The sequence below is a fragment of the Coffea arabica genome, chromosome 1c (genome assembly GCF_036785885.1).
Source record: "Coffea arabica cultivar ET-39 chromosome 1c, Coffea Arabica ET-39 HiFi, whole genome shotgun sequence".
Taxonomy (NCBI): domain Eukaryota; kingdom Viridiplantae; phylum Streptophyta; class Magnoliopsida; order Gentianales; family Rubiaceae; genus Coffea; species Coffea arabica.
Window position 1 is genome coordinate 9,663,008 of NC_092310.1, and position 27,285 is coordinate 9,690,292.

General features: G+C 34.8%; 1 pseudogene; it reads left to right on the plus strand.

The window, feature by feature from the left end:
• Positions 1 to 22,573: 22,573 nt before the first annotated feature.
• LOC140006270 (7-deoxyloganic acid hydroxylase-like) lies at positions 22,574 to 25,320 on the plus strand (annotated as a pseudogene).
• The last annotated feature ends 1,965 nt before the right edge of the window (positions 25,321 to 27,285 follow it).

Here is a 27,285-nt window from a genome sequence, read left to right on the forward strand (position 1 = left end):
AACTGTTCTTGGTGCAAGATTGGAAAGGGTTTGTTGTCAAAAAAGAAAATGATCAAAAGAAATGAAAATGAGGAAAAGGAAAAGAAAAAGGAAGAGTATTGTCTGGTGGATCACTTATGTTTCACAGATATGGATGAAGAGGAGTCTTCCTCAGTCAATTAATTCAGATACATGCAAGAAATTTTGCATTAATGGAAGTTTTTTTTTTTCAGAGTTACTGTAAGAAACAGAATAAAAGTCAGGCCCTCTTCCTTTCCCATTGAGACATTTTTATCCCTAGTTATCCCTTTTGAACCTTCAGAATAAATCATTTCGTTTGGCAATCCCTGAGGAACGCAAACCCCACACTGGGGCAAATTTAGCTTTGGAAAAGAAAAGAAAAAAATCCACACTGGGGCAAATTCAATTTTTGAAGGAAGGCCGGAAAAAAAAAAGGAAAATGAAAGAAAAGAAAACCTCAGTTAAAAATAAATTGGGGCAAATTTTGAAAGTTTCAAAGGAATGGCAGAAGGCCGTAAAGAAAAAAAAAGAAAGAAAAAGGAAAATGAAAGAAAAGAGAATCTCAGTTGAGAATAAACTGGGGCAAGTTTTGATTTAACCCCAAAATAGGGTTGATACAATAATGCGATTTCAGATCATTTAAATCACTTTTTGAAGTTTGCTTTCAAGTTTTAACTTTTCTAAACACCCCACCTGACTCCATTACAAAAAACTGAAAGTCCTGACTTCTGTTTTTTGCAATATCTCTGTCAAGAAATTTGCTAATCAATTGGCAAATGATGTTCATATATTGATGCCAGAAAATTTTTAGGTGTATTTCTGAATTGATTAGGTGTGAGGTTGGCACTGCTCATCATGTGAAAATCCGCAAGAACGCCTCTAAAAGAAAAGAAAAAAAAAAGAAATCAAAAAAAAAAAGAAAAAAAAGAGAAAGAAAAAGAAAAACAAAAGGATGGAGGGTAATTTTGGTGAAAACCCAAAATGACGCTGAGGTAGGGTTACACAAAGAAAACAAAGGTGATTCAGTTCATTGGGATTCCTTTTTACATTGTGGTTTTTCTGCTGGCATTGAATTTTGGAAGGATGATATCCAAAAGGGTCAACGGGGCACTTTGTTAGAGGTCAAAATATTTTGGTCATCAACATAGATTGCTGGATTTGTGATTCATTTTTCTAAATTCATCTTTTTCTTTCAATACGAGTCGATGGTTATTTTTTACATTACTTTGGTTTGTGACATTTTTGTATAAAAATTCTTTGGGTGTTGCATAGTTTCATTTGTCTCATTGGATTTTTTCAAATGACAATTTTCTCGATTTATCGAAAAGTGTATATCTATAAGTTTTCGTGTTAAGTTAGCATTGGAAGTTAAGACGTCCAGGATGCAATTTGCAGTGCAAGGTCGGGTTTTGCAGCATCAAGGGAACACATCAAAATACTCATGTTTACAAATTTCTCGAAAGCCGGACAGATCGAATAGTGGTGGATTATTTTGATTGTTTCACATAACAAAACTGGAAGAATTATTTTTGTAATTAAGTCATGGAAAGTCACCCAATAATCAAACATCCATGGTTCAAATAGAAGAGGAAGTATGAATCAAAACTTTAAGAAGAAGCAACGATGACACAATGCAAAGCAAATGATTGGTTGTAAAAAAAAAAATGATTCAAACTGGGGCAATTTTTGAAAAACTTTTTCAGGTAAGTATTCAAGAATTTGTTTTTTCATGCAATAACGTGTCTTTTATCACCTTTAGCATCGAGTATTGACTCACTAACGTGCCCACTAACGTGTCTTTTATCACCGTTAGCATCGAGTATTGACTCACTAACGTGTGTTTTGTTTTTTCATATCTGTTAGCATCCGTTAGCATCGGGTCCAACCCACTAACGTGTCTTTTATCACCGTTAGCATCGAGTATTGACTCACTAGCGTGTGTTTTGCTTTTTCATATTCGTTAGCATCGGGTTCAACCCACTAACGTGTCTTTTATCACCGTTAGCATCGAGTATTGACTCACTAGCGTGTGTTTTACTTTTTCACATCCGTTAGCATCGGGTCAAACCTACTAACGTGTCTTCCGTTAGCATCGGGTCCGTTAGCATCGGGTCCAACCTACTAACGTGTCTTTTATCACCGTTAGCATCGAGTATTGACTCACTAACGTGTGTTTTACTTTTTCATATCCGTTAGCATCGGGTCCAACCCACTAACGTGTCTTTTATCACCGTTAGCATCGAGTATTGACTCACTAGCGTGTGTTTTGCTTTTTCATATCCGTTAGCATTGGGTCCAACCCACTAACGTGTCTTTTATCACCGTTAGCATCGAGTATTGACTCACTAACGTGTGTTATGTTTTTTCACATCCATTAGCATCGGGTTCAACCCACTAACGTGTCTTTTGTATATCATGTTGGGATCGGCAGACTCCGATTTTATCCCACTGACCTTTTTTTATTTTCATTGGGCATGGGTTTTATCCCTCCAACCTCGGCAGGTTCGGATTTTATCCCACTGACCATTTTTATTTTCGTTGGGCATGAGTTTTATCCCTCCAACCTCGGCAGGCTCTGTTTTTATCCCACTGATCGTTTTTATTTTCGTTGGGTATGGGTTTTATCCCTCCAACCTCGACAGGCTCGGGTTTTATCCCACTGACCGTTTTTATTTCGTTGGGCATGGGTTTTATCCCTTCAACCTCAGCAGGCTCGGGTTTTATCCCACTGACCGTTTTTATTTTCGTTGGGTTGGGCATGAGTTTTATCCCTTTAACCTCGGCAGGCTCGGATTTTATCCCACTGACCGTTTTTATTTCGTTGGGCATGGGTTTTATCTATCCAACCTTGATAGGATCGGGTTTTATCCCACTGACCGTTTTTATTTCGTTGGGCATGGGTTTTATCCCTCCAACCTCGGCAGACTTGGGTTTTATCGCGCTGACCATTTTTCTTGATTATTTGATTAATAATTGTGCTTTATCATTCATTTTTGTATTTCATGTTAAGAAGTTCTGAGAGCTCAGACTTCTTCGACTTTGCAAAGATCATAAATGGTCAATGTACTTGTTTCATTGTGATTCACTTAACTCGAACTACGTTTGACTTGATTCCTTTGGCGGGATACGTAGGCAACTATATAAGAGTTCGGTCACGTGTTTTGTAATTTTAGTACATCTTTTGGGCAATGATTATAACCAAGTGTTGGTTTATTATTTTAGCTCAGGTGCAGCTAGAAGACACAGGTAAGCAATTCGGTGTCTACGTCTTTGTATTGAGTTTCTTTGAAACTCTAGACAAAGAGGGGCAAGTTGCAGACACCAAATTTTTGTCAATTTTTAATGTTTTTCAGAAATTTTTATATTTAATGAGTTATTTATTTTCTTACACTTTAATATGTATTGTTCTCATTTTTGCAGGTTTATTTTAGAAAAAAAAACAACAACAGCACAAAACAAAAAAAAAAAAGAGAAAATAAAAAAAAATCATCATAATCATTTTCCCTACCAAATGCACTTAACCCATTTCTACACTCCATCCTCATGAACATTTCTTCCCATTTTGGTAAAAAATCACCATTGGTAGCCCATGCATATTTCTTGTCATTTGGAAGAAAAACCATCATTTTGGCCCCACTTAACACTCCAACTCAATACATCTCTCGACTCTCTTTGGCTGCCATCAGACAAGCCACAAAAAGAAAAAAAAAAGCACTCCAATCCCTCGAGGCTCACTTGGCAGAGGCAGAAAAAAAAAAGAGGAAACACACGAGAGAAGAGGAAGGGAAGCTCTCGGAATTTTGCAGCCTGACCCCTCACTCTCACTCTCTCGGACTTGGGTGGAGGAAAGAAACAGAGAAGAAAAAAAAATCTTCCCCAACTCCTCTCAGTTCCATCTCAACCTCACACACACCTACACTGAGGTAATTTTTAGTTTTGTCTAGCACATTAAATCAGTGCTTCATTGTTTAGTTTTCTTTCATTTCTGCTGGCTGCCTTGCATTGTTGTTGTTGTATTGTTAAAAAAAATTGGGAAATGGCATGAACCAGATTTAGGAAAAGGAAATGTTTCTTGTGAATGCATGTTAATTGTTTGAAAAAATGCCAAAAGAAATTTTAGGGACTGTTTTGCCTTAATTTAGCCTTTTTATGTTGTTTTCTTGTCCAACTTAGATTATAGTTGTAATGTAGAAGTTATAAGGAGGGTTTTGGCATAATTTTTATGATTTTTAGTGAAGATTATAGTGTTTTAAAAAATAAAAAACTGGACTGACTTTTTGCTTTTTGGCCACCTTCGGGTCATCTTTTGTAAAAATTAACTCCGAAAATGGAACCTACGCGAAAAATCGAGTGAGGGGGTGTATTTTGAGAAATTTTGGCGATCGGAGAGGTCGCCGGCGACCGCCGCCGCCGCCGCCAGCCGAAGCTTCCTCAGTTGGCCGAAGAAGAAGGAAAAAGAAACGGCTGAAGGTGGAGGAAGAAGAAAGAAAGAAAAGAAAAAAAGAAGAAAAGAAAGGAAAGAAAAGAAGAAAAACAATGATTTAGGCTAATGTTTTATCTTTGGTTGGGCCAAGAGTTAGTTTTGGTTGGGTTTTGGTTTATTTCTTTTGGGTTTCCGTTGGGCTTGAGAGATAAAAAGACGGGTTGGCCTGCTCGTTTCTTTTGGATTTCGGCTGGGCTTAGGTAGCATCCGACCCAAATAAATAAAAATGATGGCCCGATGGCCTTTTTCTCCCAAATGAGAAATCGAAATTTGCACCTTAGCTCCTGATCTTTGGAGTAGTTTTACTGTGGCCCAGAATATTTTAAATTCCTTTCACTTAGGTACTTAATTTAATTGCACTTTGGTCCTTGAATTTTATCTTTCATTTAATTTTGATCCCTAAACTTTGGAAAAATAATAATTTCTGTCCCCAAAAGTTTTTCAATTTTGCAATTCAGTCCCTGATGAATTTTGGCTCTCTTTTTATTATGATTGTTTCTTTTCTTTAATAGCTAATTATGCTACTTTTGAATATGCTTAACTTGTAATTTTTAGATTTTCTTAAATTTCTTTACGTTTGACATATTAGTGTGAATTTAGTACTTTTATTATTATTTTATTATTTTTTTTATTTTTTTTTCAATTAAATTGGTGCTATGATTCTTTTGTTCATTGTGAGTATAAATAGGACGATTTGACTCCATTTAGTCACCACTTCAAACGGGAGGTACCCCTATTTTTATTATTTCAATGTCAATTACGTGCTCTTATGTGCTCCTATGTGTTCCTATGTGTTTATATATTTTTATATGCTTTATTTATTGCATTTAAATGTTCATTTAATTTTTCTTATATTATATTTGTTTAGTCAATTTTTATAATTATTTGAGAGGCATTTAAATATCTCAAAAAATGTAATAGATAGGATAACTAATTTTATTGTATCATATCTTTCCCATTTTAGATTGTAGTTAGATTCCCCGATGTAATAGATAGGTTGCGTGTTTATGTGGTTTATGTGTTATGTGTTTTACCCGCTTTCCTCAGGATTTTTGCCTCTAGATATTATGTTTACGTGTTATGTGCTACGTGCTCTTACGTGTTTATTTGTTTTAATTTATACTTTATTTGTTTTACTATGTACTATTAATGCATGACGTCACCACACTAGTCCAACGCTAGTTGTAATTTTTCTTTTTATTTACTTGCTAGTCCAACGCTAGTAAGGATTTTTAGAAATGGGCTAGTCCAACACTAGACCCTTTAGGTCGTCTTGCGCTAGATTCATCTTTGTGTGTTATTCACTACATTCTCATGCATATTTTTCATTTTTTAGGAGCTTTTCTCATTTGTATGATATTCCTTATTATATTATCCCCTACCCGCTATAGGTGCTAATCATGTCATTTAGAATTGCATTTCTTTTAGGACATTGTATAATAAGTTAGCTCATTTGCTTGTGCATATTAGGAGAATTATTTTCCAAACATGAGAAATGGGTGATTATAACTTTTTAGTTTAAATACCCCATTAATCCCTGTATAAGAAAATTATGTCACGAGTTTTTGCCTCCCGTACCTTTTATGTTGCATTCCTTTTTTTCTTTGATCACTTATATCTATGTATATAATTTAATTTAATTTCTTTTCTTTTAATTTCATCATTTGCATACTCGTGGCACGTTCAAGGAATTATTTTGGTATTTGCAATTAATGCAATTGGTTCAATTAAACCCTTGAATGAACATTTTGTCCCTTTCGATATTTTTATAAATTTAGATTTGCAATCATGTAGGAAACAGCCAAATATGATAAAATTAAGGGTTAGATTAGGAAAATTTTGACTAAACCTCGCAACTAGCTTAGACTAGGTTGAAAGGGTGCCTTAGGTTTGAGTTAATCAAATCTTTGCCTTCCCTTTTTTCAATCGTGACTCCCGAACCCATTTTTTCCTGTTTTTCGAAGATCTGGAGTTGTCAAAAAGGGTTTTATTTTATTTTATTTCAGTCAAAAAATATTTTTTGGGGTGACTTGGTACACCCTAACTCAATACCAAGTGGCGACTCCTATTTTTTCTTAAAAACCCTTTTAGACTAAATTTTGGACCCAAATTGTCGTATTTTTAAAGTCCCATTCTTGGTCCTTTTCATTTATTTTTAAATAACAATCACATCTTTTATAAAAACCTTATTTCTTTTTCCATCGCGAAAAATGGGGCGCGACAAATGACATTAATCAATGATAGTTATTATATTATCAAATCCCAAAAGTTAGATAAAATATCAACTAACGAATGAAGGATTTAAAACATATAAAAGAAAAATAAATTTTGTGTTATTTTTTTGTACAACTTGAGCTCATAAAACTTGAAGCACCCTAAAATTGACATTTAGTATTTTTAATGTCAAAATTATGAGTTGGACCAATGGAAGCTTTCTAAACTTCCCCTCATTTATTATTCACCCCAATTGGAAGATATATGTCAACCACTTATTGACACTTGAATATAAATATAAAATTGAATCCCAAATTACTGAAAGAAAATGGACCCTTTAAATTTAGTAGACAACAAAAATTGTACTTTATAGTGGTCAAGAAGATAGGTAGTTTAACATGGTCTTACAAAAAGTTCTTCCCCAATAATCTAACAGACAACACTGTCTATTAATGCTCATTGAAACTATAACTTTAGATCTTGCATAGTCATAAACTTGTTGATCAATGGACTCAAACAAAATTGATCAACAATTTGAATTATCATGGTACTTTGAAAAAGGCAAAAGGGCAAATTTATGCATAATCTTAATATTTTAATTTATCCTCTAAAACTGGCCTTTTCTATATCAAACTGTAATTATAGCACTTTAGAAACTTTACGTGAAGTACAATAATAACAAGATCAACCAAACTAAGTGGTCAACTCAACTTTACTTTTTCCATCTCAAAACAATATTGCCAAACAAAACAACAACAAAATGACTATTGTTCACACAAATATTGCAAACTTTAAACAATTATATTCAAAGATATAATCACACACTTGGAACAATAATAATAGGTGAGCAATTAATGGCAATATTCATGTGGAAGATATAGTATAGTTCTAAAGAGTGTTCTTTGAATAGCATAAAGTTCCCACTCAAGTGAAACAGTGAGATAGCTTTAGAAGAACAGATGTATTTCAAGTGGATTTACCCCTTCTGAGGTCATAATTTTCCCTCATTGCACACTTGATCCTTTTAAACTAATATATATGATTATCACCTTCGGTCACATAATCATATAATACAATTATAAAAGACAAGCACCTCCTTAAATAAATTTATGAATTATGATAATGGTCACTTTGGTGTATCAGTAATAATAATTTAGTAAATTATTTAACTGTGATAAATACCATATGATTATAAATGTACCATGTTATCACTTGACCCTTCCAAATTTAATATGCATAAATACCCCCTTCGGGCAGGTAATTATGATAAACATTTCAGAAGACAACCATCCTAGAATCTTTGTCGAATAATTTTATCAATTGAAATAGCCACTTTGGTGGTACTAATTGTAACAATCCATTAAATCATTCAACTGAGACAATATTTTATGTCAATAGATAATAAATCTAATTATGACATTGGCAAACTAAAATTTATTTGCACAAAGTAAATCCCAAATCCTTTGTCCAATTTGCTTAAAAATTTAATCATGCCATTGAAAACATGGACAAAAGGAAATATATGACATATTCTTATAAATACATGAACCAAGATGGCTATTGTAAATATTGGGCCAAAGATTCATATCTCAAGTGACAATTCAACTTTTAATAAAAACCCAAGTCGAAAATCAACATAGAACCTCAAAACATGAACATCTCAATATCCTAATTAAATAATTCTATAAATATAATAAAGGTCACTTTGATTATACCATTCATTATAATTCATGAATTGTTTAACTGAGACAAAAAAACTTTATGCACGTAAGCTTTTTCATGTCATTCATAGAAGAGTAAAATTAAATAAATTGCAGTTGTATTCATGAAGTTCTAATAGACATCAAATAGAATATGTCAAGTTTAAGCACAAAGAGAGGCCAAAACCTTAATTTATCCCTCAATGCATTGAATCACACAAATCTTGGATTCAATAAAACATTGACACCTTGTCAATACAAAACAAGTAAATAAACTTAAGCTTTGTTCCAATAATTTCCATTATCCATTATGCCATGCATGAACAAACATGCAACTAAAAATTAAAATCATAGGAACAAATGAGGGATAACTTCCTTTAAACTTGTAGCATGATAATTTGGTCATTAACCAAGACCACTGTATATTGTATCTTTAACCATGCAAGTATGCAAATTTAGAGGTTAGCTCTAATGTGACAGCCCCACCTTCCCCTAAGGCGAACCAAAGGGTTCAACAAACTGCCTGCCCAACTCTCGCCGGGACTCACTCACTCACTACAGTCCTCAATTAAATTACAATATACATCTCAAATATTGCATCTTCAAAAGCTCCACGAACAATCATACCACAAGGTACCTTTCAAATAATACATCAAATTCTCCATGAATTTACATATCATAACGAACTAAATACTAATTCCCAAGCGTGGAACGTACACATGCATTCGTTCAATTCCAAATATTCATACAAACCCAACTACTACACAAGATGAATCTAAAACTCAAATTATACAGGAGATAATCCATCCAGTCAAATGAATAAGTACTACAAGCACTTCCTTCGCCTCGAGCCCTGTAGAGGGGAAAAATATTTTGGGGTGAACTAGAAACTCAGCGAGTGTCCAGAAAAATCAAAATCAAGTACATTTCACAATAATGCATTTAGATGATGGCATGACTCAGCAATCAAATGTAAGTTTATTGCTCTTATGAGCCAGTGAAATCCTCGTACTTAGAATTCCAACGCTCAAACAGATCAATTAACAACCAAATAGTAATAGGGAGCCATCGGTACTCCACACAAACAATGGAGGAGACGTAGGTTCTAAGCACAAGATTTTCCAAAAACTCATTGGAGTCAAATCATGTCATGGCGCATACACAAACATAAATGATATGCAATCGAGTAACCAATGCGAGAATTAGTTCGAAAAGTAATTTTGGAATTAGTTCGAAAAGTAATTTTGGAAATAGTTGTGGAATCACTCACCAACCACGGCTCATGAATCTCATCCATCATAAATCATTGCCTTGTTCAAGTTCAAACCCTAGATCACAAATATCATGTCAAACAAAAGGAATTCTAAAAACATCAAGTTCCTATCACCTTTTGGCATTTTAAACACAATTGAAACTACACTTATCGGATTGAAACGAATCTTATGGCATTACGAAGCTAAGACATATACCAACATTTCTTATGAAGATCTCCAAAGCCAAATTATACATTTTCATGGTCAAAAATCGAAATCTTATAGAAAAATGAAAACTGTCTGTGAAACAGGGTTTAACGGCAGTCAAGGGTATTTCAGTCATTTCACAAACTTCAGTACTCCAATCGATCGAAAATTTTGCAGGTAGCTAGTTAACTCATATATCTATAACTTTCATGTTTTGTCCATAAGCTGGTTCGGCCTAAAACATGGATAAATTTGCAGTCCAAATTGAGGTCAGAAACAAGATAAAAACCGAAATTACACTTCTAAACTAACCTTTGCATATAACCACAATTACATATACGAATCATAAGATACACCACACATCTAATTAGGCCACAATGCCCCTTCAATATGAGCCAATTGATAGCTCCAAAACCAATCACAATTAAGCCCCAATTCAAAACCCTAAAATTGATATTTTCCGCACAAATCTAAAATTTTCCGCAAACAACCACAACTAACCCACAAAGGCGCCATTTGACACCATATCAAGCTATCATTCCATGACCAACCAACAATTATCATCTAAAATCAGAAAATTGACTAATAAATCAGAAATTTGTCAAACTCTACTTAAAATCATGAAATCATCCACAAAATAGCATATATAACATCGCTAATCCACCAATTTCCACTCAATTGAAGTAGATAAGAAGTTCTCAGCAAGATACCTTCAAACCTCAAGAAAATTGGTAGCTTAGTGTTTCTTCCTCCAAAACAACTCCACCAATAGCTTTAAACCTCCTTAGTGAGCACTTGTATGGAATAGATTGCAAAACTAGCGGTTAAAACTCAAGATTGAGCAAGAAATTGAAAAACTCTCTCTCTTATTTTGCTCCTCAAAGTGCCGGCCAGGAAGGTGAAGAAATGAAAGAAATATCAGCTAAGAAACAAGATAAGAATGAAGGAAAAACAGCCGGTCAAACCTGGCTGCTGAGGTGCCACGTCACAATCCATCCAAGATCTGACCGGATTCGTGGCAGTGGCGAAATCCAATTTTTTTCCAAAACCCCTGCCAATCCGGCCAAGAACTAGCCGAATTTCCGGTCGGATTCTCACTGTTCACCAGAAATTCCTTTTCTTCTTCTTTCGGGCGTCACAAACTTCCCTCCTTAAGAGAATGTCGTCCTCGACATTCCAACTTATACTAATCAGATCAGAATAGTCCTCAAAAGTCAGTCGAGTACTAAAAATCACTCTAATCCCACTTATCACTTTGTAACAGGCCAACAGATAGCTAAACAAGTAACCAAAGAGAACATGCAAAAGGGCTCGGTTCAACCAACTAGCCCTGAGTTGGAAATAAAGTCCCAGATATTCGGAAATTCAGGACATGGCTTAGCCTCAAGTAGGAAGTTTTATCCCTGGCAGTGCTGGACAACACAACAAGCTAGCACGACGGCTATACTTCACCAAAGAGTTTCAGGAATTTGTCCCTAGTGGTGCTGGATAACACAACAAGCTAGCACAACGGTTATACTTCACCAAAGCACAACAGCTATACTTCACCAAAGAGTCTCAGAAATTTGTCCCTGGTGGTGCTTGACAACACAACAAGCTAGCACAACGGCTATACTTCACCAGAGAGTCTCAGTTCAGGAATTTCATCTCTGGTGGTGTTGGACAACACCACAGGCATGCCTCGTTAGAAAAATGGCGGTGCTTGATAACACAACAGGCAATGCCTCACCAGAGAGGTTCAGTTTAAAAGTTCATCCCTGGCGGTGCTTGATAACACAACAGGCATGCCTCGCCAGAGAGGTTCAGTTCAACCACTATAGAAGAGTAGTAGCCGGTCTACAACCACACATAAAAGCATACAAGTTCAAAAGCAGGGTCAATTACTTCAAGTTCATGGAGCATAGGTATGAATAAGAACTCACTCGCCTAGCTTATGCCCAGCAACTCACATTCTCAAACAGTCACAAAATTCAAGTCCACTTACAGGTCATATACGAATCAAGCTACTTGCTCATGCGTAAAAGAGATATCATATATTCAGACAAGTTAGGTCATTAAGTGTACGTAAGAGCACACTCGCCTAAACAGGTTCAAGCCTCAAATGAGCTCAGCCTAGTCGGTCTCAGGCAGTTCAAACATTTCAAATCCCAACTCTTACAAATCGGGTGGTGCAAACCTCAATCAAACAAGAAGACTAGAAGAAGGATGCAAAATCACAAGTTTTCTCAATAATTCCGGCCACCATCATAATCTTTCAAAACCCTAGCCAAATCTTATTAGGCAAGTCCTAGATAACATTCATCACTTACGCTCAAGAAGAGCACTGCATCCTTTATACACATTCATATAATTGGGACCCTATCACCACTTGGCCCAAGCTCACTTCGCGCAGAGACCACGTAAAGTGGCTCTGATACCAACTGTGACAGCTCCACCTCCCCCTAAGGCGAACCAAAGGGTTTAGCAGACCGCCTGCTCAACTCTCACCGGGACTCGCTCACTACAGTCCTCAATTAAATTACAATATACATCTCAAATATTGCATCTTCAAAAGTTCCACGAACAATCATACCACAAGGTACCTTTCAAATAATACATCAAATTCTCCATGAATTTACATATCATAACGAACCAAATACTAATTCCCAAGCGTAGAACGTACACATACATTCGTTCAATTCTAAACATTCATACAAATCCAACTACTACACAAGATAAATCTAAAACTCAAACTATATAGGAGATAATCCATCCAGTCACATGAATAAGTACTACAAGCACTTCCTTCGCCTCGAGCCCTGTGGAAGGGAAAAATATTTTGGGATGAGCTAGAAACTCAGCGAGTGTCCAGAAAAATCAAAATCAAGTACATTTCACAATAATGCATTTAGATGATGGCATGACTCAGTAATCAAATGTAAGTTTATTGCTCTTATGAGCCAGTGAAATCCTCGTACTTAGAACTTCGACGCTCAAACAGATCAATTAACAATCAAATAGTAATAGGGAGCCATCGGTGCTCCACATAAACAATGGAGGAGACATAGGTTCTAAGCACAAGATTTTTCAAGAACTCATTGGAGTCAAATCATGTCATGGCACACACACAAACACAAATGATATGCAATCGAGTAACCAATGCGAGAATTAGTTCGAAAAGTAATTTTGGAAATAGTTGTGGAATCACTCACCAACCCCGGCTCATGAACCTCATCCATCATAAATCATTGTCTTGCTCAAGTCCAAACCCTAGATCACAAATATCATGTCAAACAAAAGGAATTCTAAAAACATCAAGTTCCTATCACCTTTTGACATTTTAAACACAATTGAAACTACACTTATCGGATTGAAACTAATCTTATGGCGGTACGAAGCTAAGACATATACCAACATTTCTTATGAAGACCTCCAAATCCAAATTATACATTTTCATGGTCAAAAATTGAAATCTTAGAGAAAAATGAAAACTGTCCGTGAAACAGGGCTTAAGGGCAGCCAAGGGTTTTTCGGTCATTTCACAAGCTACAGTACTCCAATCCATCGAAAATTTTGCAGGTATCTAGCTAACTCATATATCTATAACTTTCATGTTTTGTCCACAAGCTGGTTCGGTCTAAAACATGGATAAATTTGCAGTCCAAGTTGAGGCCAGAAACAAGGTAAAAACTGAAATTACACTTCTAAACTAACCTTTGCATATAACCACAATTACACATACAAATCATAAGATACACCACACATCTAATTAGGCCACAATGCCCCTTCAATATGAGCCAATTGATAGCTCCAAAACCAATCACAATTAAGCCCCAATTCAAAACCCTAAAATTGATATTTTCCGCACAAATCTAAAATTTTCCGCAAACAACCACAACTAACCCATAAAGGCGTCATTTGACACCATATCAAGCTATCATTCCATGACCAACCAACAATTATCATCTAAAATCAGAAAATTCACTAATAAATCAGAAATTTGTCAAACTCTACTTAAAATCATGCAATCATCCACAAAATAACATATATAACATCTCTAATCCACCAATTTCCACTCAATTGAAGTAGATAAGAAGTTCTTAGCAAGATACCTTCAAACCTCAAGAAAATTGGTAGCTTAGTGCTTCCTCCTCTAAAACAACTCCACCAATAGCTTTACACCTCCTTAGTGAGCACTTGTATGGAATAGATTGCAAAACTAGCAGTTAAAACTCAAGATTGAGCAAGAAATTGAAGAACTTTCTCTCTTATTTTGCTCCTCAAAGTGCCGGCCAAGTAGGTGAAGAAATAAAAGAAATATCAGCTAAGAAACAAAATAAGAATGAAGGAAAAACAGCCGGTCAAACCTGGCTGCTGAGGTGCCACGTCACAATCCGGCCAAGATTTGGCTGGATTCGTGGTAGTGGCGAAATCCAATTTTTTTCCAAAACCCCTGCCAATCTGGCTAAGAACTGGCTAGATTTCCGGCCGGATTCTCACTGTTCACCAGAAATTCCTTTTCTTCTTCTTTCGGGCGTCACATCTAACCCGAGCCTTTAAAGCCCCAAGCCTCACTGTTTGATTTTATTGTTGCAAAAATTACCGCTAACAATCAACTACAGCCAAGAAAGAAGAGAAACATAAGATTAAGGCAAAATAAAATTCCAAAAAAAAAACTTGATTACCTTGTCCTTCTTTTGGCTTTCATTTTGCATAGCTTGCTCAATAAATTCCATAAATCAAACTTTGTCGGTGACAATTAAATCATGCATACAAATTCTACGGTTGATATGATCATAGTATTTGGGAACCATAACCAAATTCTTTTGCCCAAGCCTTCTCTAATGAACATTTTTAATTGATTTGAAGTTTCGTGTTCAATTACTTTGTAACGTGCATGGAGTATATTCTCAATGAATAGCGTATAAGCCTAGGAACTGGATATGCACAACCCTCCAATTTAAGTGGAAGTGGAAATTTATCTCCAGCTCTGGCCAAAGAAAATGAAGAGAGATCAACTTCAATAATTGAGAAACATACATTCTTTAAAGAGAGCGGGCACATAAACCAAGTATGAATTGTCACACCGTTAGTACTGAAAAGCCATAAACTTAAATCTCTTTCCATGTCTTCGGATACAACCCATAAAGGTTTGCCCGTTCTTTGTACATAAACCCTTGTGAGGGTTTCACGCAGTTTCAACAGTTCTTCCGCTTCCAGGATAAATTCTCCTGTTTGTGCCTCATAAAACGAACTAGCAAGTTGATGGATCATTACCCTGATGATATAACATAATAAAAAGTTCCTCTATCTCGGAAGAGAAAAGAAAGATAAATAATAATAGGAAAAGGATAGAATTGAACAACCGTACGGGCATCTTTTATCTTTTGTGCATTGCATACGGCTCTACAATAAAATTGACCCTTCCCTTCCATTGAAGAAAGAGAAGAATATATCAGACCCAGATGGTTAACTGATCAAAATGCCACCCTTCCTTTCCAAACAGTTAAAAAAATACTATGATGGCTCCGTTGCCTTATATATTTATATTAATTTTTATTGGTTTTTTGTCTGTGATTCAGCAATCCCAAAGTTTCTTTTTGATGCAATCAAATGAGGAAAAATCTTTAAGATCAAGGTTCAAGCAAGGATCAATAGCCATGTACGTTATAGAAAACAGCAGCCAAGAGGATATTTAGGCACTTAAAAATCTTACGATATGTCATACCTTGACAATAAAGAGTTCGTGTCTGAACTCTTTGATAAGGTGTGAAATTGTCATTTAATTTATAATTATTTTTCCTTTTATTCTAGCTAAATATTGTATTAATTGATCGATTCTACTTATATTTGGTATTTGGTACCAATTGTACGAAGGTGGAGCAAAAGTAATAAAAGAGGTGATTTTTCAAGAGTTTTTCAATTTAAGATGGAGTCCACGTGGATTATTGGCAGAAGATTAGGAAATTACCATTTTTCTTAGATATTTATTTAGGAAACAATTGGCATTATTCTTGGAGTTACCTCTTTCAACTAGAATTCTAGTTTCGGTTGCTGAAAGGAGAGGCCAAATTTGTTATTAATTAGTAGTCATTAGGTTTCTTCTTAGGACATTTGGAAAGAGAGCCATGGCTTGCTTTTGCTTGTTGGCTGGCCTTTCATTAGTTTTAAGGAGAAAAATCAATTGCACTCATTTTTCGACGGAGTCCTACGGATCTCCCTTGAGGATGCGTAGCTGAATCTCCATTTTCTAGTCGAAGGTCAATTTGAGGACTCGGTTCCAAGTATTTGTGAGATCAAATTAATTTACTTATTTCTTTTATTCATTGGTATTTGTACGTTTTTCGATTTAACTTCTTATACTTGTTATGTTATTTGAATGTTAAGGGCTCGATATTCGAATTAACCTAATAATCTACTACCAGATTAATTGATTGAATTCGTAATTGTTCAATTAATTAATACCAGTGACGACTAGTGTGATTGGTTTCATGCTAGGGAAACATATGATCTAACTTAAACGAACCCTTGTAGCATGTTTGTTAGTTAGGGTTAGGCTTTTCTAATTCTTATTGCAATCGAGAAATTAAATCCTATAGTCGTATCTCGGGTTATTTCTTGGTTAGGGAAATAGTTAATGATCGTACATTGACTATCGAAAAACTAAGGAAAGACTAGTTGTTTATCACGTGTATGACAACTATAACCAATCTATTAATGAGTAGTTGAATTATCTTTGCATCGATGATCAGTTGAATGAACTGTATCTGAAAGGTTGTACTTTTGGCTAGAGTCGTATTGGTTATTAATTAATTCCTATTTATTTATATTAGTTGTTTCATTAGTTGATTAATTAGTTATTTTATATTTTCCAAAAATCCCTCATACTTCAGATTCTGGAAAAAACGAATTATCCCCAATACCTGTAGATTCGATCCTACTCACTATGTTATACAAAATTCATATTTTTATTGAGTAGATATTTATTATTTTGCAGGCTCAACACCTGTCACTTTTAATTCATGGTCCTCCAAAACCTTTTGCTTTTCAAACATGAACTTTGTTTAGCCATAGAAAGCAAATAAACAATGATTTAAAGTCAAAGAATCAGTAGACCAATTAATAATGGTCAATTATGACGGATCATAGTCACTATACGTAAATCTCGGAGCCGACATGTGACCATTGATGCCGGAACCAACGTAGGTGATTTACGTCAATAGCTCTTGTTTTAGGATGAATTCAATTCCTCCATACGGCCAAGATAGAAAAACTAAAAATAATAGATCTAATACAAACGTCACGGTAATAAACCACACACATAAGTGTAATCTTTAAGGCAACTTCGAAAAACTACAAATTATGGATTTGCAAATCTAATGATTCAAAATATGATATTGGTTGCTCTGATACAATTGTAATATATATGAGTACCATTCTCTGAAATAGATCGAGAGATTGAGAGATGCGTAACAACCTTAATCGACATATTATGGTCCGCATACCTAGCATAGGTGACCCCCTGTCCCTCCCCCAAGTTTTGTAAGACAAGTTACCCTAATAACACGATACCAGTGTTATCGATGGGATTGAGGGACCTAGCCTTTTATAATTGTAGTAGAACGTCCAACTAAGGTAACGGCAATGTTTTGAAAATCGGATCGGACAGGCCGGTTCGACCGGTTGAACCGTGAACCGGCCATGGCACCGGTCCGGTTCAATGCCATAGTTGACTTTGTCAGAAAACCGGTCAAGAATCGGTCGAACTGTAAAAACCGCGATCGAACCGCTATTGAACCGGTTTTCAACCTTCCTCTTTTTTTTTTTTTTTTTTTTTTTTTTTTGCAAAATGCAGCTATCAAGATTCGAACTCAAGACCTTTGTAATAGAAGACCAATGTATTAACCGTTGCACCATCACATCCTATTAGTTTTTTCTGATAACTTATTTATATAAAACAAACACTCATATTTCTTTTTTCCATTTTTTTTACAAAATCTCATCCTCTCATGGCTCTTTCTTTTAATTTTCAACTCTCTCTCTCTCTCTCTCTCTCCTTTTTTTTTTGGTCACTCCCTTTTTAATCAAACCTCTTTATTGTTAATTTATTGATGTTTTCTTCCATCTTTTAATTTTGTTTTTGTCCATTAAATTGAAAAAAGTTCAAAAAGAATTATTTTTTTAACCCAAATTATTTAATGCTACAACCATTCACTTTTATCTCATTTTTTGTTTCTTATCAAGTTTACATTTCTATTTTCGATTTTCTTGACTTCCTTCGAACTCCAAACTTCCTTTTTTAAATTGCAATCTCTAAAACGTAAATTAAAATTTAAGTTCACAATATCTAAATTCTCATAGACGTGAATTTTGTATAATTTCAAAATATTGTGATATGTTTGGGTTGGATTTAGGTATAATTGAAATTGAGATGAAATTTATTTGTTTTAACTTATAATTTAAAAAATTTATTTTTAAAAAATTCAAGTTATTAAAAAATAGTAAACCTTTCATCATATAAAGTATTAAATTAATCCATTACATGTCTTATTTTGTACATATATATATTTATATAAATAATTTTTTAAAAAATTCATTGAACCGAGGTTAAACCGGTCCGACCGGTTGAATCTCGACCCTTTCACTTCACCGGTTCAATGAACGGTCCGGTTTTTAAAACATTGGGTAACGGTAAACTGAATAACATGCTCTACACCTTGTATATCACACAAAATAGATAACTGAGACAGATTTAAACCCCAACTATAGTGGATTTTACCGATTTTCATTTAATCCGTTTTTTAACAAAAACAAATATAATCTGTAGAAACCCAAATTAGAAAATAATTCTAACACAGCTGTCTCCCAATAACTTATGGGCGGTATGTGGACTTGGGACAAAACTTGTTTTCTTTGATTCTTATAGGAAACGTGTATGTATATGGCGAGTTCAATCCTGTAGTTTGCAAGCAAAGGTCAGTCATTTCTGCACAGAGTTGGTTGAGTTTTTCCAATGTTTTGAAGGCCAGATCGAATCGGCCAATTTGACTAGTCGGACCGTGGACCCGCTAAGTCTCCAATTTGATTCATTATTAGTGTTGACTTTTTATAAAAATCGGTCAAAATCACAAAAAATTGGTCGGACCGTTCAACCCCGAACCATGGTTTTTTCATTTTTTCCATCTTTTTTTTTAAATTGAACCTAAAGTTTTAAACATAATAAAACTTATTAGTAGAATCTTTTGTTCCCAACACTAATTTCTAAAAGAGCAACCAAACCCTCTATATATCTCACCTTTAAACTCAAAGATCACTGTTTTCTTTTGTAGTTCTATTAGATTTTGTTTAATTTCAAAAGTTCCAATGCATTTTGTTTGATTTTAGAATATGGTTGTAGTTTGTGTGGGATTTAAGATTTTTACCAAGTAGGTACAATTGAGATGAATTTACAATTTTAAAAAATTTATTTGTGTTTAAAAATATTGAATTTTTTATCAAGTGATGTCTTAAATTAGTTCATGGGATAACAGCCTGAAAAAATTGAAACAATTATTCTTTGCACAAGTGTGTGTATATATATTTATATATGTATGCATGTATGTATGTATATAAAATATCATCGAATCGGGGTTGAACTGATTCGATCGGTTGAATCTCGACCTGATCACTTCACTGGTTCAATTAATGGTCCAAGTTTCAAAGCATCGAGTTTTTCATTAGTAGAATCCTTATGATTTTCCCAGTCGTAGCGGTAACGTTGGGTTTGAAATTTTTAAGGACTAACCTCTTTTGTTTCCGTTGTAATAATGAGCTTGCTGAAACCTTTTCGAAAACCAACACAAAGGACAAAAAAATAATAATAACTGGAAAAATTATGACTAGATGAGACTGGCTCTGCACGTATTAAAATGTACCAGCTTCAATCTAAAATTAGAATGCACAAGTCGTGGCGTCTTTTTAATCTTTACCTATGTAAAAAAAATTTTTTACGTTGACAGTATAAAAAAATTTAATTCATATATATTTACAGTTTTCAACCAAATACACTTGAACTTGGGTACGGATGTCAGATTGGTTATGCGTCTAAGTGTCTTATGCAACAATCATCTAAAATTAGAATACGAAGATACTTCTAAAGACTCAAATACGAGTACGTTGGCATAACAAAATTTCTAGTAAATATAAGTATTATATAATACAGCCAACATACAGGTCATACCTCACTAAGGATTGGAGAATTCTAAAGTAACGAGCAACTCATAGCTCAAAAGGACTCTAGTGCAATAAGGATTCCAATGCGACAACTCTTCCACATCTATGAGTTTGCTCAGCCAGGTCTTCTCCTCTTCCTGGGACATTAAACCTCACAAAAGTCAAAATGTCCAAAAAATTTTCAAAGTGTCATGTAGTGTGCACATGGGTACTCTGTACAACGGATCTTTTGTCTCATATTCTACGCCACTTTTTATCTTATTTTTTATTATATTGCTATTTCTTCTACATAAACATCATGTTTTAGTTCTCTTTTATTTCCTAAAGATCCAATAACTATTAATTGAGTAAAAAAAAAATACAATAGCTTCAAAAAAGTAATATATAATAGAAAATTAAAAATATAGCAGAAAAGTCCTAAAAAAATCTCATTTTTTATGCATTTTGATATTTTGAGTTTGTTAAATTTTGTGTGTTACTCAATTAATAGTTTTTGGATCTTTAAGAAACAAAAGAGAAATAAAACATGATATTTATGTAGGAGAAATAGTAATATAATAAAAAGTGGGATAGAGAGTACCCGCAACAGATCTTCTGTCCCATATCCTGCGCCACTCTCTATCCCACTCTTTATTATATTGTTATTTCTCCTACATAAATATCATGTTTTATTTCTCTTTTGTTTCCTAAAGATCCAATAACTATTAATTGAGTAAAAAACAAATATAACAGCTTCAAAAAAACAATATATAATAGAAAATTAAAATTATAGTAGAAAAGTCATAAAAAAATTCATTTTTTTATGCATTTTGATAGTTTGAGTTTGTTATATTTTGTGTATTACTCAATTAATAGTTATTAGATCTTTAGGAAACAAAAAAAAACTAAAACATGATATTTATGTAGGAGAAATAGCAATATAATAAAGATTGGGATAGAGAATGACGCAGAATATGAGACAGAAGATCCGTTGTGGGTACTTTGGGATCAAACCAAATGAAGAGTGCGAATAACATAGCAAATACCTATCCTGATCGCAGGTGCACCTGAAACACGCACAACCGTGAGTTTTTCTTTTCTTTTCATTTATTTTCTTTTGGCTTTCCAGGGCCATTATGTTCTTTTTTTTTTTTTTTTGGTAAAAAGAGGGATGCATTAATAAAGTACAGAACAAAAGCAGTTTCACTAGCTATTACAAGCCATAGGAATACCGCGAGGAAGGCAGACTTCTGAGGGCATCTATCAAAAGTGGTGAAGTATCTATTCTGCTTGCTTCTCATCATGGCCTCACGATAGACATGGGAGATTCTAACTTTCCGAAGCTGCGAGAAGAGGAATCTGCAATAGTGCAATCCGTAATGGAAAGATGTAAATAGTGATAAACATTTTCAGTAGATTTAATCATAGAGATAATATCCACACAGTCTATTTCAACTTCAAGGTGAGAAATATTGAGTGAGCAGGCCAATTCCAACCCATCTCGAATACGCCAAAGTTCAGCCAGGATATTGGTAGCATTTCCAATGTTTCTGTAATAGCCTTTGATCCACATGCCTGAGGAATCTCTAATGATCCTGTGATGCACAGGCAATTTCAATGTTCCTGTGATGCAGGGGCAAATTTTTCCAGTTTAGCAATCTGCCAGATTGTGATTGGTCCCAACGTTGGCCATGTCCTAACAAATGATGCAGGTTTTGAATGGCTGTGCCGGCAATAATTCAGAATTGGACATGGCCACCTCCAATGATGTTGCACAAGTTACAATCAAAGGACCACTAGCCTGTCCTTGAATAATTGGTCATACACACACACACACACACACATATAAACAACACAAAAGGCCAAACAAAGAAAGTGGCAAGTTGGAAAATGGTACGAGATTCAAATCTTCTCGTTCGTCCTCACTTGTAACAGAGTGAAAATCAATACAGAGAAAGAACAGCAAATAACAGCCTGATCAAGATCAATACAGAAACGAAACAAAGTGAAGGTGTAAGAAACTAAGCAGAGGAGAAAGGAGATCCATGAGACAGATGGGATTAACAAAAGAAAAGAAAAGAAAAGAGGACTCTGCCAATCCCCAGAAATATTTACAAAGTAAAATGGTGATTAACAAGTGAGGTTAACAGCTAAGTTAAAACTATAGAACAATATAACGAGGAAAAAGTTGACAACACAAAATCATTAATGGTAACCACAACAGTAAATATAGAAAACAGGAAAACTCTTAAATGACACTAGTTTAATGCTATGGTTCACCATTGTCTTCTTATCAAAATGTTTGAAATCCACTTGGTATTCAACGGTGAAAGAATCTTAGATTTTTATATACTCCTTCGGTAAGGAAATTGTTGTCGCATTTTGGGATTCGCAATTATTACCAACAGTGCAAGGCTTTTAAATAATTTCGGTTTAAGTTCCATTAATACCCGACTCCAGCACCTGTAAGGCAATCTATGCATCTTATATATATTCGTTTCCCACCCAAGAAACAAAGCCATAGAAACTGCTACTAAACCAACGAAAATGGAATTCATGGGGTTCAAATTAATAGCAATCTTGGGATTCATAGGTTATGCCGTTTACTGGCTTTATGGGATGCTTGATTTGTACTGGTTCAGACCTAAGAAGCTTGAGAAATGTCTTAGGAAGCAAGGTTTCAAAGGGAGGAGACCTCTATGAAAGTGCAAAATTACTCAGAGAAGCTCATTCCAGGCCTATTCAGCTTGGAGACAATATCGTAAAACGCATGATGCCCGAAGTCTACAATTCTGTCCAAACTCATGGTACGTGACTTTTAATTTCTGAAGCACCAATTAATTTCTTTTGATTTCTTCTTCTTCTTTTTTTTTTTTATTGGAATACTAACGCAAATTGTTTTGTGCTGAACTAAATTTAGGAAAAAATTCCTTCATGTGGATTGGAAGATTCCCCAAGGTAACCGTGACAGATCCAACACAAGCCAAAGACGCCTTGGTTAGACACGCGACATTTCACAAGAGTTTTCACGATCTTGATCCACTCATCCACATCCTTTTCGGTGGAATGGGCGCTGTAGAGGGGGAAGAATGGGCCAAGTATAGAAAGATCACCAACCCTGCCTTCACTTTGGAAAAGTTAAAGGTGTGATTTTCAACATTATTGTGTGGCATTTTCAACTCCGCATGCACCAGTTAGTAGTTGATATGACCACTTTAATTGTTTCCTGTTTTATAGAGCATGTTACCACTATTTCAATCGAGCTGCATCGATGCGGTTAACAAATGGGCTAGTGTGATTCCTGAGGGGGGTGAGGAGAGGTGGACGTGTGGCCTGGAGCTGAATCCATTTCAGCAACTGCAATTTCAACATCATTATTTGGGATTGGCGGCGAAGAAGGGAAAAAATTGTCGAGCTTCTGAAAGAACTTGCCAATCATACATGGGAAAAAGTAAAGTCAGTTTACTTTCCAGGAAAGAGGTAAAGTTTACCCTTAACCAAATTTCTTTTCCTTTATAAATATATCGTACACAAAATGCATGTCTTGTTCCTTGAGCCTCTTTATTTTAATATTTTATTTTATTTTATTTTTTAAAAATTTAATTATCAACTTCATGCAGGAAAAAAAGGTTTTAATTAAAATTATGGTCCTATTAATTAATGAATAAGTACCTTATGAAGAAACTTATTTAGTATAATGGAATTTTGTGTAGATATTATCAATTTGAAAAGTATAACTAGTAAACCTGCCTTTGTTTATATAATCTTAAAAAGCAAGTCTATACAAAACGGGAGGTCAAGGAGAAACTGTCCAAGTCTGCCCCATGTTAATCCGATATTGGAATATGGCTATGCCAATATGCACATACACATATACTAACACATGTTCACGCATACATATGTATGTATAAACTAGATTTGCGAACTAATTAAGTTCATTTAATCAATGTTAAGAATAAAAGTAAGTGACCAAATTAAGAATAAAATTTAAGTAAATGAGTAAATTAACAAGCAATATTCAATCAATCAAACAAACAATCGAATAAAGTCAAGAATCAGAATATCGATCCACATGTTGTACTGAACTATTATCTGGTTTATTAGATAATTAGTTTTGTGTTTGCATTTGCTGCTGAAGATTTCTGCCAACTAAGAGCAATCTAAGGATGAGAGCATTAGACAGAGAATTAAGGGTTAAGATTGCAGACATCATCAATAGAAAGTTGAAGGCAATGCAGGCAGGAGAATCTGGTGGCGCTGACTTTGTAGGGTTATTGTTGGAATCCAATCTCAATGAGATCAAGCTGCAGGGCAACAAAAAAAGTGCAGGATTGAGCATTGAAGATATCTATGCTGTGTGCAAACTGTTCTATTGGGCAGGGCAGGACACCAGCTCAACTTTGGTCCTCTGGACCCTCGCCCTCTTGAGTAAGCACACTGACTGGCAGGACCGTGTAAGAGAAGAAGTTCTCCAAGTTTTTGGGGACAAAATGCCGGACTATGATGGTATAAACCACCTGAAAATTGTAAGTCTCCCTTCAAGTTCCTAAATCATACCGAAGTTTTGGGAGCTAGATTGCGAAGATGATAGGCACCTACTGGAAAAACTTTATGAAATTTCTTCGTTTTTATTTTCTTTCTTGATGTATGGTCTTTTCTGGCCACTCAATTGTATTACTTGTACATAGGTATCTATGATCTTGAACGAGGTTCTACGGTTGTATCCCCCACTATCTGAGCTCTCCAAAGTGGCTTCAGAAGATACACAACTTGGGAAGTATTTGATTCCAGCTGGAGTACAGGTCATGATGCCACAAATTCTGCTCCAATATGACCCTGAATTATGGGGTGATGATGTCTTGGAATTCAAACCAGAGAGATTTTCTGAAGGGATTATGAAGGCAACGAAAATCCAGGGTGCTTATTTTCCCTTCAGCTTCGGGCCAAGGATGTGCATTGGGAATAACTTTGCACTGTACTCGATAAAAATGGCTATCGCAATAATTCTACGTACCCTTTCCTTAGAGCTCTCTCCATCTTATGTCCATGCCCCGATTAGACGTGTCACCTTGCAGCCTCAATATGGCGCTCATTTAATCTTGCGCAGGCTCTAGATTCATAATCAAGATGGCCATGCAGTAATATTACTATCGTAGCTTTGAACAAGCTACAGCTTTAAGCTAGACTGGATAAAAGCAAGCAAACTGTTCTGTGCTTGTTAGGAAATAAATTTTATTTGCACTGTTGGACTTCGGTTTGCATGACAATAATTACATCAGTCTGTTCTGTGATATATATTTGTCTAAGTTTGAGTGAATGATTATATTTCAGTTCTAAACTTAAATGCGGTTTGTATCATTTGGTATGCTAGTTGTGAAATTAAAAAAAAAAAAAAAAAAGTTAACGCTACTTTGCACCTCCTACTTTTCAGTGAAAGCAAATGAGTTATGAAATTGTGGACAAGGATGCGCATGCAAGGAAAACACGTGGTCCGATAGCTTCTGTGGCAACGGGACCCTCCCTAGCATTTGATGGGAATAAAAAAAATGAAAATTTGAAGACAACAACGTGGCCCCGTAGAGTAGAAGTGTAAACTTTATAAGTTTTTTTTTTGTCACCATAACATTTGTATAATCTACTCTAAAGGGAAGGGGGGTCGACGGGATTTTTCGGTCGAAGGAAAACACAATTAAATGGTAAGGTGGAAAGCAAGAGTTGAACTCTTGAACTTTCAACCCCACCAAGACATTTATGGTACCAACAGCCCAAGAGGCTGTTGAGAAGTGTAAACTTTATAAGTGGTGAGCCCAAAAGCATTGAGGATTAGTTTGTAAATGGGAAAAATGCACTTTTTCATCCCTAATGTTTAAGGTTTCAACAAATTTCATTCCTAAAGTTTAATACAAAACACATTTGACCTTGTAATTTTATAATTTTGACTAATTTCATTCTTAAAGTTTCATGCAAACACATTTCATCTTAATAGTTTTATAAATTTGGTTGATTGAGGACAACTGATGGATTGTGAAATAATTTGAATGGAATATCATCACTTGACCATGGTATTACTTTGAGTGTTCAAGGTAAGATTAATTTTACTTTAAATGCAAAAGTCATGAATGTTTTGTATAATGCTTTAGATGCCAATGAACCTACTAGAATTAAAGGTTGTAAATCGGTAATTAAAGAAATCTGAGATAAATTGTGTGAAATACATGAAGGCACCAAGATATTAGAGAACAAAAGAAATCTCTACTTGTTCCTAAATATGAATATTTCAAATTGAAATCTCATGAGAATATTGATAAGATGTTTTGTAGATTTATTGACATTGTAAAAGATCTTGAATTGCTTGGTAAAAAATATATTTTGGATGAGAAAAATAGAAATATTTTGAATGGCTTATGACAAGAGTATATTTTACGTGTTTTTAAGTGTATTTTATTAGTTAGTTTTGGTGTGTTTTAACTATTTTTATAACTAATTAGCTAGGTTTTGGTAAAAATATATATTTTGTGGTTTAAGTGGTAAAAATTACATTTTATGGATTTTAATGATAAAAACTTCATGTTTTTGCAGGTTTAATGATTCAATCATCAAATGGAATAAATTGAGAAGAGAATTGGATGATTATTGATGATTTGAAGTGATTCAAAATAGACATGAAATGCAAAACATTCAAAAGAAGAAATGCAAGTGAAGACAGTTTCGACACCTTATGGTATTTCGGCTATATCTTGAATTACAATGATCGGATCGAGGTGATATGTTGAAGGTAAAAGATAGATCTACATTTGGTATTCAGTCATCTTCATTATCAAAATATCGAAATATAGAAGTGCAAAGCTCTTGTCGAAAGCTGAAACAGAGCTCTAACCAATTGATGGTATTCTAATCATATCTCGGTCCACAGATCTCTAAATGGGATGATCACAGATCTCTAAATGGGATGATTAAATGGAATGATTTTGAGGCATTGGAAAGTTAATTCAAAGGGTTACAAGCCTACAACTTTTGTGTTTTGCACAAGAGCTAGTTCAACCACCATTATCGAGAAAATAGCAGTTGAAATGAGGTCAAATACACAGAATTGAATAGCAACTTGGCAATATGTGGGTTGTAGTCGCGTATTCTCACCTGATTGCTGCAATTTACTCATCAACTTGCCCTACTTTCATACAATTTGTCCAACTCAATTCCAGCTCTCAATCTCGACTGTATCTGATCAAGAAAAGGTTGGAAAGTCAGAAAGGCAACT